At 40.5% G+C, this 18,657-nt stretch overlaps 1 long non-coding RNA gene and 1 other non-coding gene across 2 annotated transcripts in view; one reads left to right on the top strand and one right to left on the bottom strand.

Moving 5' to 3' along the window:
- The window catches only part of LOC141934449 (uncharacterized), a 406,610-nt gene that overhangs the window by 241,497 nt on the left and 146,456 nt on the right, over positions 1-18,657 (bottom strand). The window lies entirely within an intron of this gene.
- On the top strand, positions 17,739-17,846 carry LOC141934703 (U6 spliceosomal RNA). Its single transcript, XR_012626407.1, has one exon. It is a non-coding gene; the product is annotated as a U6 spliceosomal RNA (small nuclear RNA).

An 18,657-nucleotide genomic window follows, 5' to 3' on the forward strand; every position in this document is an offset into this window, starting at 1 on the left:
TAATTACAAAGAGGTGATGCTATCTAATTTTTGTTGTAGCACACAGACACCTTTTGCACAAGAGTGGCTGCCTGAATGATGAAGGAGGCAGCAAAGACCACTTGAGTATGAAAAGCAGGTCCAACTACATCAGATGCAGCTCTGAAGTTGCTTAAAAACATTCAAGTGCAATGTAAACACTTCTATCTGGATGGGAAAACCTCTCCCCTTATCAGCTGCAAATACATCCCAAACCTAATTGCCATGGAGCCCACATGAATGGAGTCAAGGAATAAGTAGCAGTAAGAAAAAACAGGCCAGATGCAGTATGTGCCAGTCATCCTCTCTGGTTATATGCTGTCTCTTATCCTTTCCTTCCATCTTCTTGTCTTTCTCTTGTTCTTTGCCTATTTAAAGCTTTTTGTGCAATAGCAGACAGTATAAAAGTAGGATAAGCAGAACCAGCAGGGAGATGCTTTGGTAACCAGAGTGTATGCACCTTGCAAGACACAAGTGTTTGAATATATATATTTATATATGCATTTATATATATGCACCTTCACCTCTTCAAAGTTTCCATCCTCTCCTGGCTCCTTCAAGCTGCTACCACCACCGACTCACCCCAGAGCAGGGCACTGGCCATCCCACTGCCCTCCCTGGCAGCAGCAGCAAGCCAGGTTCAGCCAGGGGCATCCACACAGGGATCCCAGGGCAGGTCCCTATAGCTCTGCAAACCTGCAAGAAGTATTCACTACATATTTTAGCTTATCAAAACCCAGGTCCTCCATTTTCCCTGGGAGCTTCTTTTGTGCTTGTTTCTACATTAGAGAAATTAGGCATGGGAGCATCTCCTGCCATAACCAGGTCTAAAGGGCCTTTGTCCTTGTCCCTCACATTAGCCTTTCTAAAAGTTAGTTAGTAATTCTGAAAGAAAAGCTTTAAATAACACATTGTAGTCAGAGGAGCCAGAGGGAAATCAGGAGGCTTGCATTTCAGACTTCTCAGCATGCAAATGAGAAAGATTCCTCAGTTAGTAAACATTTACCTGCCTTGGATGTTCACAGGGAGCGTAAATGAATCCAAGACATCTAATAAATAATGTTTAGAACAGAGCCAGGCTACATGTTTACAGTGCCCCAAATGACACATTGTTAGAAGAACTCTAGCAGAAGACTTGTCCACCCCATCACTAGTGGGAAAACTAAAGCGGTGGGAAGCAGGATGTGACCCAGAATCCAGCCTCCACAATGACTCTTTATCTACAGCAATTTCCATGAGTTAAATGCAGAAAATAAAAACCTGAGACAGGTTCAAAAAGAGGAGTACTGAATAGCACTTTCAAAATCCTGTGCTCTGTTACAGACAGAATCACCTACATTTTTAAAGTGGTACTTGGTGATGTGGCCATATGGTTCCCATACACCTTAATGGGACTCAGACAGCCAAATCCCTTATGCAGCATTTCAACAATGTTAAAAAGTATGCCAGGCTCTATACCCATCATCATTATTTGCTGCAGAATGTTAAAAAAAAAATCAGCCATATTTAAAATGTTCCTATTATAAAAATGTTTCCTTAAACAAAAGAGAAAAGAGGGACCGAGACACAGCAGTTATTAGCAGGGGTGACACCCTGATAGACCATGATATTGCTGCACAGCAAGTATTATTATCACCATTACTTCAACACGTTATTTAAGCATGGGCAGGACTGGAGATAACAAAGTAAAACCAGTTCTTAGCTTTCAGTATAGTATTAAGGAAAAGTAATGAGTTGATTCTTCCTATAGTGGAAGATGTAGCATTATTCCTTCTCTTTTTCAACTGGAAAAAAAAAAAAAAATTTGTCATTACATCCTGGATTATTTCAGACCCTCAAACATAATAATTGTCATATAGGATTTCTTGAGCTGGTTATTTGTGTCTTAGAACAGGTATGCTTCTAAAATGTGGACACTAAATGACAACATGTTTAGAACATCTCAAAACAGTCCTCTCTGGATTGCACTGAGCATCCAGTGCCCATGAATGCCTCTGGTTTTTGGTGAAGAAACAAAGCCTCAAGCACTAGCATAAACTCTTGAATTGGGTGACTATTTGCTTCTCTTGCAGGTACTCAGATTTACCCAGAACCAAAACCCCAGTTTTCAGACTAGGATGTTGACCATGTTGAATTACATTCTCAAAATGAGACAAGAGCAAATTCTTCTACTAAGGCAAATCTGCCCCCATGAGCTTTAATAAAGCAATGCCAGTTTACATTGATTTTAACCATGGACTCAAGAGTCTTATTTCATTCATATTTGTATTTGTAGAACATCTGTCTAAATAGCAATACAACAAAATCCTCATAGCAAACTTAGTCCAGGACAAAGAAACTGAATTTTCATTGAAGTTTAAACATTTACTGCATTTAAAATGTTTTTAAAATAAATGATAGATATGAAATGTTTCAAGAGTCAGCTTAGTTTCTGGGAAAAGCAGTTAAACAATGACTCTGATGAGATTTGAAGCCTATGTAATTAAGTTTTGAATACACAAGCCTGGAGTTAATTTTTTATGCATCATAATGTTTCTGTAGAGTGCTTCATTTTTTATTGGTTAGCTGTGATGTTTTAGCTGCACTCTTTTCTTGTTCACACAATAATAAAATATACTGTATCTATGAAAATCATTTGACATAAGGCCTTGGTTCTGAGGCAGTTTTGCTTTCACGTTACCAGTTGTATTGATTTCCAGACCCACTCCACTTACACCACACTACTTGCTAATGTAGGTATGACCATAGTCAAAGAAGGTCTCAACTCAAGAAACCAAAATCTTTCCTGGGTCTCTCAATGTAGACATAGCCTGTCTTTCTCTGTAAGCACTTGCCAAGTCACCCTCTTCCTAGGTTCCTACAATGGATTCTAAGAACCAGTTCAGATATTCTCACATGGTTTATTCCAGGGGAAAAAAAAAAAACCTATAGGGACCAATAATAAAATTGTAGACAGAAATTGCAGTGATATTTGTCTATGCTTGCAGTTTCCTCTTTGGCAGTCTCAGGGTTTGCTATTCTGCCTGTTGCTACACAGAAACACAGAAAAATCCATGATGTGATTTTGAAGCCAAGATGGTAAACATAAGTCAATATTCCTAATGATAAAAGCACATTCTAGAGGCTGTTACAACTCAGGCAAACCAACCAATAACAGCTGCAAAATGCTAGTGCCTCTGCCATGCAGTCTGGGCTAAAAGTGTACCAATTTAAGAATTTAATGTAAGTAGGCTTGCAGTGCATGCACAGCTCTCAAAGCAAACATGGGCTGAGAGAAGCCATGATGACAATTCTTGGATGTAGTTACACATGTAGCATTTCTTAAGCTAAAATAGCACATTTCCAAAAGGAACAACTCAGGCTAAAAATACTGATCTTTACCTAAATACTACTGCCAATATATATCCTCGTGAGCTTTTGGAGCCCACAGAGTATTTCTTATAGTATCTGATAGTATCTTGATGATAATTCACAAAGGACAGAGAAAGGTATTTGTGCTCCCTCTAGTTTTATAAAGACACCTTGAAAAGTTTTATATTTACTGTTAACAAATATTTCCCTCCATCAGTGGTTTTAATATTCAGATGAAAGTCTTGGGTACAAGCCAAACCATCCACTGTATAAATCCTCAAAGGTATGTGGGCACTCACACAGGGGTTTGGATTAGATAATCAAAATACACAAGAACTAAAATACTTTAAGAGTCTCAGAGAGGTATTTGCAAGATCAGCTTCAGCCTGGGGAAGTGAATCTTCCTCAGTTCCCTCTGGAGGACAGAGGTAGGCTTCTTCAGGAGCAGCTCAGGTCAGCTAAATCTCAGTGTCTCCCTCAGTTGCCTTAAGTCTTTCAGAGGTTTCAGTATCTGCAGCACTATCAAGACTAAGTAGCTTAGGGACAATTTTAGATGCTTGTGTCCTCAAAAAAAATACAGATAAGTGCCTTAGAAGATTGTTAAATGTCTCTCTGATCAGGTTAGTGTCTCCCTGCCATTTATCCCAATGGTTTCAGTCCTCTCTTAGTCTGTACATGCACCAGACTTTATTTTCAGTCTTTTCCAGAGCAGAACCTTTATAGTATGACCTGGAAAAAGAAATACCTTGGACTGCAAGTCAAATACCAGATTTCTTACACTTGAAACAATTTAAAGTGAAGTAAGAGCTTAATTAAGTTATGAATTAGAGGTTTAGGTAACTAACTTTGCACTTCTGGAACAAATCTCACTAATGATAAATCTCTGTCTTTACTTACATAAATACTTTTAAATACTGCTCCTCATCCAAAAAGCAGCCTACAGCAAAAAACACAGTGTGTGATACTTCAACTTCAGTATGTGGAAAGCATTATCCAAAGAGGGAATCCAGACAGAGGAGAAATACTTTTTACCCTGCCTGTTTTAAATACAGATGTTTGATGAATTCCTTGGGGTTTTCATACTGGTATTTCTGCTAGCATCTATTTTAACAGCTGCAGGAAATCCAAATGCCAAAAATTCAGTACTCAAGCAGTGCTTCAACAACTAAACTGAGGGGACGAGAGATTCCAGATCATTTTTCCTTAGAACTAACAGAAAGAAAAGAATACTTAAAAATGATCACACATCTCCCTTCTTCACTTCATTTATATGTTGTACAAAAGTATAGAGATCCTAAAGCCTAGCACTGGCTAGGTCTTTCTCACTGCAAGTCAGTTATAACAGTTTGGTCCCTACTTTTTCTGTCTCCCTTAAACCCTGGTGTACACCTGAGCTGCTCAGCAGTGAGGGCTGCTCAGCCAGCTGTAGCGCTCCTCTCTTGAGTCAACACCATCACTGGTGTGACTGCAGAATGATGCAAAATTTGACAGACCAGAAACAGAGTGGGACCACAGTAATTTTGAACCGGGTTTTAGTATCTAGAGTACAAAGCAGTTGTGGCAGGATTTTCAAAAGCCTGTCAACATCCAACACCCATTGGTATTTCAGCATTTAGGGTGATTTTAAATCCCAAACTTTCATCTGCCTCTTTAGGCACCTAGGTCTCATTGTGACATTAGCCTGCTTTTGCAGCCAGAATTTCAGAGAGGACAGAGCTTAATCACAATTTATTTTGGCTGCCTGGGCATTGGCATAAATACACATGGTATTTTATGAACATGCGTATATATACACTTGTGCACACACACACACATGCACCCAGAGGCTTGCAAGCCATCAGGTAGCATTTTCAGTGGTCCCTAAGGCTACAGACGCATAAGGGGAAGAGCAGATCACATGGTGGCAGCTACCCACACACAAGCAGACTGCGCTGACAGGCTGAGAGAAGAGACGGCAGCACACAGGAGAGCAGGAATTTGAAACGTGAGAAATTCAGCCCCAGTTCAGTCGCAGGAAAGCTCACAGATTTCAGTGCAGGGCCAGCACATTGGCAGAAGCTGCATCATTGATCTGCCACTTTTTGAAGCCAGGGCAGCTTGGCTTATCAAAGAAATCCATGGTATGTGTGATTTAGATGCCTTTGGGCTCCTGAAAATGTAATGTAATGTGGAAAGATTCCCCTAAGAGAAACTTCTGAATTCCCATGCTTTGTATTAGAAACCTAATCATGATTGTGGGACTGTAAATTGCACTGAATTTAGCTGCTACACACTGAGCCAAAGTCTGTCCTCATAAGTCTACAGCTTAGATGGCTTTCATCTCAAGGTTAGTTTATCCTTCATAATGAAAACATTTCCCCAGCATTAGCAAATGGATCCCATCCCCTCAGTTGCCAAATTGACGGTGCCTTCCTGTTTAGATACCGTTATTGCAGATTAATTATTTAATCCAATCTGATTTTCATGCCCATTGACTGTTTACTAGCAAAGGCTGCTTTCATTTCTCTCTTCAGATGGTATAATACTGCCTAAGAAACTGCAGTTTACAGATACTGAGATATATATATGTGGCAATACATGATTTTGAAACAACAGACTCCCCTCAGCTCCCTGTTGAATATCATTAACTGTGATCGCAATACTGCTGTGAAGTTTGACTGTCCACTTCTTGTACTTTGCATTGCTGTGTCACACAAATTTGTAGGTAGGTAAACTCAGCAAAAATATATGCAAATCATTGATGATACAGAATTTTGCAACCATTTACACTGTCTCGTAGTATTTTCTACTTACCCTCCATATTTGCAAATGGCCACAGGAGATCTGAGAATCAAGATATTTATCATGATGATTGATGTCAATGAAAAAGAAATTTTATATTTTAGTCATCTGCTAAAAATAAGTTCACCCTTGGTAAGTGGGTGAATGTATTCTTTCAAGGCTACCCCGAGGAAAAGAACAATAGTTTAAAGCTCCACTGCTCCAACTGTTCTGTCATTCCTACAACTAGTAACTGTTGCAGTTGAAAACTGTCATCTGGAAATTTTTCCTATAAAAAATGAGATTGTGTCAAGAACAAGATTTGGCTAAGAAATGTTATTTTAGCTTCTTTTTTTTTTCAATGGGTTATCTTATATAAAATTAAATAAGCATTCTGGTTTCAGCGGGTTTCAAGACTTTCAAGACTTTTCATTCTGTTTACTTCTTTTGTAACTATAAACATTTGAGTGAACAGAACTGATTTTTTTCCCATCTTTTGAGTCATCAGAGAGTTCAGTAAGACTGAAAAGACAGAGTAACAAAAGGAGAAAGAAATTTTAAAAACCCAGCCAACAATCTAAGTTTTAAAAAGTTGAGTCCCATAGCTGAAAAGAGTAAACATTTTTAAAAGAAAAAAGACAGAAAAAGTAAAAAACATTAGATAATATTCATATTGTTAGTCTCAGTGACAGAGGAAAGGGGGGAATTTATATAAAAATTTCCTGAGTAATATACTCCCATATAAATTTAAAAAAAAAGGATGAAAACATTCTATTTTTAAACTTGAATATGAGAAACTTAGTAAGCAAATAACATTTATTTAAATTTAGTTTCTCCATCAACTCTAACATTTAACTACAGAATTAAAACTTGTCCATGCCTACCTCACAGTCATATTGTTAAAGTATTCATATTTGTAGCACTCCAAATAAAATAAGGAATTAATGGTTTCCTGTCTATTATCAGGGGAAACATGATGACAGTAACAGTTTTGTGTGAATTAGGACTGCAGAATGTGCCTTAAAATTAGAAAAGACATACATTTTAACTCAGTTTTCAAAAGGACTAATTATTAAAATGTTTCCTCCTTAGAGAACTATTTATGCCTAGGATTTCTTCAGACAATTTGGCACATCAATACAATTCTATTGACAACTATGTCTTCATAAACAAGGATAGACAAACACACACTCAAGCACTTTATTATTTGCCTTGTACTCCCAACTCCTTTTACAAACTGTGACTCACCACTGTACCTTCAGTGATATTTTACAATTCTAGGTGGAGCAAATTCTATTTATTTCTCTGATTATAGTCTCCAGTTCTAATAGGTATTGACCGTATCAGACATTATCACCTTGTTTCTGGTAATGTCAATGACACAAGGAAGTGGTTTGACATGATGGAAATAGCTCTTATCTGTAACCATTTATGAAAACTGTGCAATTCAACTATTGACTGTATGACTATATTGGCCAAATATAATAGCAGGCTGTTGGAAAGCAAGACTTCCTAAACATACAATGGAAAATTTTGTCTCAGAGAATCTCCTGACGATCTCACTGCGTTTATCATGAACAGCCAGTCCCATCTAGAAAACTAAAAGTTAAAGTGCTTTTTTTGGACAAAATTTGATGACTTAAAGTTACCTTTATAAAGAGGAGAGTGTGATGGATTCACAGAGAAAGCGCTTGATGGAGAGCAAGTGGGAAGACCTCACTGAAGCATCTGAAGAAGGCAGTCTTTCCCTCTGCCTCTTTTCCCAGAGTGAATGGTCTCAAGTAAGGACGAATTAGGTGAAGACTTTCTCTTACCTTACAACCTCATTTTCTTAAATGAAGGTTTGATAAGGGTTGCTTCAGTTTAGCTAGCAAATCTGTCTTGTCACCATTGAAAACCACCATTTGCTTCTCCTTGGATGGAGAAACATGTCCTGGGAAGGTCAGCCCCCACTGGAGTGGCTATGACCGAAGCCGGGGTGCACTAACTGGACCCCGGTCTCATGTTGGGAGGATATAGGGGAAGAGAAGAAGCATGAGATCTGTAGGAATGGGAAGGAAAGGAAGAAGCAATAAAACAGAAATACAGAGTAGGGGTCACCCTGCCCTGCAGCTACATAACTGTGATAGCAGCAATCACCAAAACCAAGGGAGAAGGTTTTGCTCATCTGTGTTCTAGTCAAAACCAAAACAACAAAAAATCGCCCAGCCATCTTCTGTTAGGGGGTTGGGGTTTTTCTCCCAGCTGATTTAAGAGATAGCACTCAGCTAAAATTCATTTAGCACTCAGCTAAAACTTGAAATAAATATGCACTGGGCTACTCTAAAGACTGACATGAGATATGAATGAGACATTCACTTTAACAGCCCTGAGACACTGGCCTTAGCCTCTTGTGACCTGCAGCACTGTAAGTCTACCTGCTGACCATTAGTACTGGTCGCTTATCATCTCCTTTTCAGCAGAAATTACCGTAGATTTAAGGACAGTGAATTGTTTCTCCTTGCTTTGAGGTTTTTGCTATGTTAATGTTTCATATCCATCTTTTCCCAAGAAATAAAAACTTTGAGCTAGAAAAGCTTTTCTCTTGGATTAGATGCAGTTGGTGTTGCCAAAAATAATAATAAAACTTTTAGATTAACAATATTTTTCAAAGAGTGAATCAGATGACTGATATCTTCATTTAATACCCTCTGTTAGCTACTCCTGCTTATGAGAGGGCATAATTTCCCTCTATCTCATTTTATTTTTGGGAAGTTTAGCAATGCAAGGATGCTCCCTTAGGATCACAAAGCAAACTTGGAAGCTAGAGATGCAGAAGGACTATTTGTTAAAAAGTATATAATTGTAAGTGCCAGTTTTTCTATAAAAAGGAAGCTGAGAAGCATGCTATGAATGTTCATTTGCAAAGTCTCAAGCTGTGACTGCGTAGCTGTGAATCTCATTCCGCTATTGTCAAAGCACCGCATTGGTAATTGGCAAGAATGGATGGCTAGCCACAGACAAAGTAACAAAAGTTACAAGATCAGCAGCAGCTAAATATACTTGCTGCTTCTACAAAGTGTATAATCTACTTTTATTCTTTTTCCTCGGAGAGCTGCATGATAGGTGATGAAGTATAAAGTTGGGGAATAAAGTGAAAGTGCAATCCCCATGACTTAGAGCTGGAATCCAAGCCCTCCGCTTTGACCTTCTTTCTGCTATTCAGCAGACCGTAGCGCTGCAAGAGAGGCCGAAGTGACAGCAGCATCCAGCGAGCGTTCATCAGCGTGTTACTCGGCAAACCCTTCGGGGACCGCCAGGTGCTCGGATGTATTAAATCACACAGTTGTATCTGCAACCGATGGTCCCAGGGGGAAAAGCATCACCAACTGGGAGAGGGAATGTGGAAGGAAGTTCTTAATAATATCATGTGGCACAGTACAATGTAACGTGACATGACATGCAACATGATGGACTGGAACTTGGTATAACAGCAGCTATCTAGGGGGTAGGAATTTCACCTCAGCAGCGACCCAGATTGCAAAATGTCTGCTATAAATTCCTGTAATGTAGGAAAGATGCTGAGAGTAAAAAGACTGTACCTTTTTTTGCAACAGCTGTGAATCATTTGACATTTAGGCAGTAGTGTAATAAAAATAATAAATAATAATTTAGCTAGAGCCTGTTGGATCCTTTAATAGATGCAACACTTGAGCTGCTGGTGTCTCTTGAGCGTTTCTGAAATGTTATCAGAAAACACAGGTAAAAGAAGATCCCATTGGTAACTCTGAATGTCCTCTAATGATTCCCTATCCAGATAATTTGCTTAGACTCATCACCTTTACTATCATAAATCAAACCTTGATGTGATTTTAAGCCCCTTAGCTACCCACACAGAAAAGATATTGTATTAGATTGTTTTCTGTTGTATTTTATCCCTTCCTGTTCCAAGAAGTTTGGTAGAAATCAAAACTAGTTTTGAAATTACAGGGTATTTGAAAGTGGTTTTTTTTCAGATGTTGAAATGGCTCAGTCTTGTCCTTTATTTTGGTGGAGTGTCTAAAGGAAATTTTTTCTAGGTTGGGGGGGGGGGGGGGGGGCGTGGAGAAGGACCTGTTTTTGCTGTGTCTGAAAACAGAGAGTTGGGTGGAGGTTTAAGACATACAAAGATGGGACAATTTTGTATTTAATTTCTGGTTGTTTTACACAAAATTAACTTTCAAAGACATGGGTTGTGCCACTCTGGCTATGGTTCTGGAAACGTAAATTGGGCATGGACTAAAAAGGAGGAAACCACTGGTGATAGCGCCATGACTGGCTGAGAAGAAAGGCACCACAGAAAAATATGTAGAAGCACATCTAGGAATCCTCTGACCTAAAAAAGGACATTCTAGAAGTAGGAAGCAGGAGTACTCAGACTATGAAAGAAGTTTCATTATGCAAGGAAATGTGGATATTTCAAACCTTGTTTCATTTTGAACATGCCAAAACCAAAACTGGTTTAAGCCACCAATGAATAAAAATTACATATCCATGCCCAAAAAACCTGATTTTGGCTCAAAACTGAAAGTCTGCATCTTGATTTTAGCCCTTCTAAGTTTTCTAATCTCACACACAGGTGTAGCACAAAAACAAACCCACTGTTTTCAGCTGATCATTTTTCTTTCTGATGGTCTCCCAAACTAAAATACCAGTGCAAATGGCTCAGGTTGTAAAGTTTTCCCATTTTAACATCAGAACTACTTATCCAAATAGATTATACTCACGCTCAGGCCCTTGTGACTAGCAGTATTGGTGTGGTGATATGGAGGATGATATGGAAGGTAGAGGGACTCCTACTCAGGAAAGGCGCCAAGAAGTGTTTTGAGAGGGGTTGCAGGGAACAAGGAGAGATGCAGGGAGCTGTGCAAAGAACTAAGGAGGCACTGATGAAAAGGACTGCCATGGGGAAAAGACTAGAAATTGAAGTGATTGCTGTAGGCAGACTGAGAGGGATGTGAAAGAGAAGCAGCGGGTGGAAAAACCTGGGAAAGATGCTGGATTTTAAGAACAATGATATGGCATGATCCTGACAGGGGTATATCTGCCACAAAGAGAAGTGTCAAGATCAAAACAATCAATTACTAGGGTGTTCTTAAAACTCAGTTTTCTTAAGTCTAGTGAATGTCAGAATATTCTGAAATATTTTAATTTTTAAGTTGTGTGATTCAACAGCCTGATTCAACCCTGGTCATAAGAGAAATGGGTTAAACTCTTGCCTGAGGTTGAAAGACAAAGGGGACCTATGGAAAAAAGGGGACATTTGCCTTCACTCATCTGATCTGAAGGCGAATGAGCCACCTGGAGCTGATCAGAGAAGGACACCAAGGAACAGTTTATTTTAAGAGAAGGTGGAAGCAATGTCCTTTTTAAGCACTGCTTTCCAACAGAGACTCCTTCTCTGACCGAAGCAGTCCTTTGAGAATGGCAGCAGATGAGGCAGAGATATGATGGATAAGGGGGAGTGAGAGAGACATTGATAAATGTTTTCCAGATCTGAGAAAGAAAGCTTGAGCAGATACGCTACTCTCTGACCAACAAGGACATTACAGGGGCAGAGCCCTGACCCAAGTGGTGCACTCATTCCGTTGACAAGGAAATGCTGGTTTGTTTTAGAAAGACTGCCTTTCTTTGCAAGAACGGCTGCTAGCTGTCTCTGCTTCCCGTGAAAAGTTAAGTCCTCATTTCAGAGCAGCTGTAGGCAGCTCTACGAGGGTGAGCAAGGCAGCAAGGAGGCAAGGGGTCTCAGGACCAGGCTGTATACATGGTTGCTGCCCCAAACCCCCCTCCCCCGGGGGCTGAGCAAAGCCCAGCTGCATCTGAAATAACAGGTACGTGTGAGTGCTTTTGAGTCTCTGCCTCGGAGTCATGGTCTCTCAAGTCTCCAGACCAGAGAACTGCTCTAAACACAAAATGGCTCCTCTTCACCCCAAACACAGAGGTGTCCTCCCAGAGGCCAAGCAGGATGGAGATGGACGCAAACCCGCCCCTTACCCCTGTGTGCATCTGGGAACGCAGCTGAGGTGTGTGTCATGATCCAGGCAGTTTGAAAAGCTCCCAACTCACCCTGCTTAAACACAGACTTGTATATCCCACATGGAGCAGCCATCCGTCATTCCTCCACTCCAAACGTCTGTTTAACCAGTTAATGACATCCTGCCATCACTGTCAGTCTTGTCAGTGGCTTGGGAGGAGGCCCTAGGAGTATCACCTACATCAACAACACAGTCACTAGTTCATCACTGTCCTCTCCTTCCTCATCTCCTCCCACCAACCAAATGTTCTTTCCTAAAGCCTTTCTGTTGTTCTCTGGTTTGGTTTTCCAATAATCCTCCCTCCCTTGTTGCACTGAACTGATCATTTCAAAGACAAAACCCCCAAAGAGTTTAACAGGCCAAGGCACATGGATCTACACCTGAAGTAGCAGAGTCATAAAATACTTCTGCCCCAGATCCACAAGCACTGCGCAGTCTATTTTGAATAGCGTCTTGAAAATTTAGTGCATTTTAGAGGTCAAGGTAAGGTTAGGTGGGCTTCTTGCAGATCACAGTGAGTAGCAGCAGGTTAACTGACAGATAGAAAAGGCTGCATCTATTCAGCATTAATGTCTGGATGCTGCAGAACACATCTCTATTTTAAACAAGAAGGATTGGTAAGGGGAAGTCTACCAGCATTTAGAAGGAGTAAAAGGACACATATTGGGGCATTTCACTGAAACTCTTTGCTTATTCCTGTGCATTTGTCTGTGCTGTCTCACTGCTGTTTGGATCTCCGTTTTGGGAACTGCATAGAGCAAGACAAGCAGAGGAGCTGACAAACAGGCAAGCAGGCTGGCACACTGCATTAACGCACCCTCTCTATCAACAGCTGGTCCCCCTGGACCTGACGCTTTTTTCAGCACAGCCCCACAGTGATGCTTCACTGTGCACATCATACAGGATAATCTGGTTGGGTTGACTTACCTCAGACACCCACCTCCATCAAAGCCCATGACGAAACTACCACACATTGTGAGCGATATCAAAGCACAAGGAGGCCAATCCATTGCTTTAGCCCAATTTCCCCTTCCTTTCCCTTTATTAAGTATACATGCATGCTGTCAGTAATGTTTCCTTGGTCATCTTTCTGTTCATTCTTCTCATATTCTTCTACCAGGACTTTGTCTTTTTTTTCTTCAAGGCAGAAAAAAATTATACTATTGATGTTGGTTTTATTTCACTTTCAAAAAAATGAAGCATACTGCAGAGAATATATGCAGTTGGACTTGTGTGGCTGTAACTCCCACACACACACAGACCATTTCTCCTGGGAACTGAAAAACTTTTACCATGTGTTGGGTGACAAAACACATTAGTATATTCCTTATATAGAAACGCCATATACCACTGTGTTTTAAGCATAATTGGGAAGAAACATTGTAATATGAGCTGTAAAAAGTTGGACTCAGATGAGTGAGCATTAATCGTTCCCAAGGAAAGGACTGAGATAAGATTTGGCTTCTATGTTATGTTCTAGTAGAGATATAGCAGGCAGCTTGTATTTGCTTTGGGAAGTTTGGCATGTTCCATTCAATTGCAACTGACTTGATAGAAATATACATGTATCCTGCATAAACATCAAGGAAATCTGTATTTAATGAAAGCAAGGCTGCATGTGCACATACACAGAAAAGAAAGGATGAAAAAAGAGGCAGGACCGCAACCATACTTACAATCAGGCAGCAGGTGAACCCTGAGACAGATCATCTACTCACCAGAAGCCATCGTCATCCCCTAAATTTACATGTGTAGATCCCCTAACTGAATGGCATAAGAGAAATGTTTCCTATCTTACAGGGCAGTGGATGCACATGCTGTCTGACAAGCAGATGCCTTATGGTCCCATGCATACTCCATGTAAAAATCACATTCTTCTTTTACAGCTCAGAGATAGAAGACTCAGAGGTAGACTTTGTCTGTTCTGATTTGGTTTGGTTTTTTTTTTTTTTCACCTTTGAATGGGCCTTTGAAAGAATAAACAGCTTCATTCCCAGTACCTCTAATTGCAGTAAAAAGCTAAGAACATTAGGCCCTTGGGCCCAATCCTGCAAATGGCTCTTAGAGAACAGCCCACCTTATCTGCAGAGAGCCTTGCTTAAAACCAGGGTAACAGCATTACCAGAATGGGGAGCTGACTCTGAGCGGGTGAGTGAATCCAGGAAATCACTCATGTCAGGAACCTGGCTTTCATAAAGCCTGACCTGCTCTAGCACAGCGTCCTGTGTGAAATGATATGGCTTGTGAAGGCTGTTAAATCCATCTTCAAGGAATAACACTAACATCAGTCCTTCCAGCTCTGCAATAACCAGACGTGAAAGACTTAGCAGCTTAATAGCTTGCGTATGAGTCAGCCTAGGCTCCTGTGCCCCACGCACGTGGCCTCAACCTACAGTCCTGCAAGGACAAAAAATAGTCTTTCTTCAGTTTTCTTTTCCTACTCATCACAGAGGCTTCTGGAGAGGCTTCAAAAATACAGCAGCAGGAGCAACAAGCAGAACAATTTTTGGACTTGCTTTTCTAGAAATGCCTCTCCCTGCTGCCCACACTCATGCTTTGACAGCAAAACTGCTCTGGAACCACTGATATGTATTGTGTCCAGTTTTGGGCACCTCAATACAAGAGAGATCTCGAGGTGCTGGAGCGAGTGCAGAGGAGGGCAACGAAGCTGGTGAAGGGCCTGGAGAACAAATCCTATAAGGAGCGATTAAAGGAGCTGGGACTGTTTAGCTTGAGGAAGAGAAGGCTGAGGGGAGACCTCATCACTCTCTACAACTACCTGAAAGGACATTGTAGAGAGGTTGGTGCTGGTCTCTTCTCACAGGTGATTAGTGACAGAACAAGAGGGAATGGTTTTAAACTGCAACAGGGGAGGTTTACACTGGACATTAGGAAAAAATTTTTCACAGAAAGAGTGGTCAGACAGTGGAACAGGCTGCCCAGGGAGGTGGTGGAGTCACCATCCCTGGATGTGTTTAAGGGTCGTTTAGATGAGATGTTGGTGGATATGGTGTAGGGGAGAACTTTGTAGAGTAGGGCTGATGGCTGGACTCGATGATCCAAGGATCTTTTCCAACCTGAATGATTCTATGATTCTGTCATTCTATGATATATTCTTGTCTTTTGTGAGGTATCTGGGAGATCTGGGCATAAAATCCAGGGCGTGGCTGTGGATTAAGCAGTGCCATTTTCACTTCTCTCTAGCTCTCTGTAGTGCAGCAGCTTCTTTCTTCTTCATTGCTTTAATGGAAAGGAGAATTCCTTAGCTATTTCTCTTGACATTTGGGTTTTAAAGATTTTTTTTAAAAAAAAAAACATCTATTGCTACATATGCTTCACTTGTCTGTTTTCTTCCCTGTCTCCCAATTATTTTGAAAAGAATTGCCATGGACACATTCACTTGATATTTCTGTTATTTTGGAATTCCAGACTTTAAAATATAAGTCTCAAATACCAGCATGAGCTTCAGACAATGAAATCATTAGCTTGAAAGAAAGAGCTCAAGCTGTCCATCAGCAGTAACATTTGCTACCTGACAGAATGCATAGAGCTAGGTATACAGGAAAGAACATATTTCTTTGGAATACAGGAAATTACCACAATGACATTTATTAAAAAGTTAAGGAAAGGAATAAATAAAATGTACTTGCTGCAGCATTCTGAGTACAGTGATGGGTCACTGAAATACTTTCCGTACTCTGATCAAGAACACTGTAATGTGGTCAGGGTATACAGGTATCCCAGCTCAGGACGTATTTCTCCAAGAAAGCATTTAGTTTGGAGATACCATTTCTGAATGACTGATTGGTATTATAATTGCTTCAAGCTTCTAATTATTTTATAGCTTAAGTGAAATTACTTCTTCTGAGGAAAATACTGGTTTCTTTTATATCCATACCATGGTGTAATTTAAGAACAGGTAAAATTGAGCTCCAAATAAAAATTTAACACAATTACTCCGTATTTTGCTAAATACATTCTCATGAATTGAGTATTTCCTGCAATGAACACTCATAGCTCTGTCATGACCCGGACTGGAAGCCCAGAGAATCTCAATGATTCTGTGATCCCCTCAGGTTAAATTAAGGTGAAACGACACCAAATGACCTGTTAAAATGTTTTACTTTTGAGAACAATTTAAACTTGGAAAAGGATAATAAGCAATGCGTCCCTTGTAAATCTATGAGAAAGAAAAGAAAGGAAAGGAAAAGAAAGGAGAGAAAGAGTCAAAGAAATGAGGATCAGCACCCCTAGATCCAGAGTTGTCTCAGGTCTGGTAATCCTGGGTGATGGGTGCACACACAGCAAAGTTTCTGTTGCCTTTTTAAATTCATCTTATTAGCTGATTAGCATACTAGACGAGGAGGGGCAGTTATTCCACAAATTCATTTCCATGAGAGACGAGGAAAAAGGTGGAGCATGGGTTCCAGTTGAGTTGGTGGTCGGTGGTCCTTGCCCAGCTTTGGTTTTTTCTCTGTTCCCAGAGATCTTATCAGTCATCCCAGAAATGCTCACCTCTTATCAGTTCTTGTTACCACTGCAATGGTGAAGGAGCCATTAGTCATTATCAAGTTGTGATGGTCTAGCCCCTGCCGGGGTCTGAGACCACGTGGCCGCTGCCCCTCCCCCACAAAGGGAGTGAAATACAAAGCCCCAAGACTGAGATAAGGAAAGGTTTAATACAGCAGTGTAACAGCAACACAACAAACAACAACAATAACAATAACAGTAATAGTGATAACAATGAACAGAGCAAGGTATATACCGATACAGCAGTGAGAGAACCGGCTGCGCCAACCCACGTGTCCACCGATTCTTCCCGTGCTCTGGCGCCTGGACCTGGACGTGATGTCAGCATGGCATATGAATAACCCGGCTAGAGCTTCCCCCCTCACTGCTGGGGAAACTTAACCCTATCCTGGCTAAACCAGGACACAAGTCATTAAGCAAGGCAAGCATGGTGTCTGGCTTGCACAATAGGGTTTCGCTCAGTCTATGTCTGCCCCTTTGAGACAGATAAGGAGTTTGTCAATCCAACTGCAAGGGAGTGGGGGTGCATCCTTCAATACACTCCCACCTCCTTGGGTGACATTCCTTAGACTAATCCAAAGGCCACAGCTTGTCCTCGAGGTTTTCTGTGTTGATGAATGTTTGAGGCATTACTTCTTTCAGTTCCTTACAAGCTCTTGTCCTCTCAATGGGACTAAAGCACTTAGGGATAGTTCAGTTTTTTACAACAGTACTGGACTGAAACTATGTCTCCTCTCTTCTTTCTATTATGGTTTAAAGTCCTGATTCACAGCAGTATTCAAACCTAACTTTGAATATCCGAGTGATTTCATTGTCTCCATTGGCAACGCTGTTTAGACTGGTTTCTTCATGCTACCTACAACCGTACACTGCTATTCCACATCAAAATAGATGATTAATGTCATATTATGAAAAAGGAAAACACTTTATTTTTATGCAACTAAAATATATAAATCTGAAATAATAAAAATACTCCTGACTTTTCTCTGGATATGAAACTACACACGACTGCTATGGCATATGAGAGAACCTCAATTTGGCAGCACATGTACTAAAATTGGAACAATACAGAGAAGATTATCATGGCCCCTGCACAAGCATGACATGCAAATTCGTGAAATGTTCAATATTTTTACCATCCCTGGAGGTATTTAAAAGACGTGTACATGTGGTGCTTATGGACATGGTTTAGTGGTGGACTTGGCAGTGCTAGGTTAATGGTTGAATTTGATGATCTTAAAGGTCTTTTCCAGCCTAAACAATTCTATGATTCTGTGATCTATATCTGTGTTGCCGCAGTAAAGAACTATAGGAGTATTGCTTGACTTTCTTGTCGAAGGTTAGAGACAACTGTCATTACCTCATCCTCCTTCATTTCGCCCACTGTTATAATTCTCCTTCAGGAGATGAAAGGAAGGCTGACATACCTGTTGCTCAGCACTGACAGATGTCTCTGCTATTATTACAGGCTTAATCATAATTCAGTTGCTCGCAGTATGTTACTGTGTTTTATGCTGGATCTAATGAAGCTGCATTGAAAGAAAACAGGAAAAAATATGAACTCTGTTTTACAGATCAGTTGGTGTCAATAAATATCCAGATTTTCTGGATATGTCTGAGCAAACTTAATTCATGTGTTTATGAATGCCAGAAGCAGAGGACATTCTGAGCGCAAAATACTGCAAGCTGGAGAAAAAGGCACCTGGTGACTCAGCTGTATGGCCAATTTCCTCAAACTGCTCGTTATTAGCCCTGTGCTCCTTGTGACCTTTCCTGGCCCTCTCCTGAGCAGAGATGAGACTAGAACAGGAGGTCAGATGCATCCTCATCACTCTCAGCCTCCAGTCACTCTCTTGTTTTTGGCTGCAGAGAGTCAATTTGGGAGGGATGTTTCTTTATGTTGGAAAGCAATCATTAAGGAAAAATTAGGTAGGTTACACAGTTG

This window comes from Strix aluco, chromosome 1 (genome assembly GCF_031877795.1).
Source record: "Strix aluco isolate bStrAlu1 chromosome 1, bStrAlu1.hap1, whole genome shotgun sequence".
NCBI lineage: Eukaryota > Metazoa > Chordata > Aves > Strigiformes > Strigidae > Strix > Strix aluco.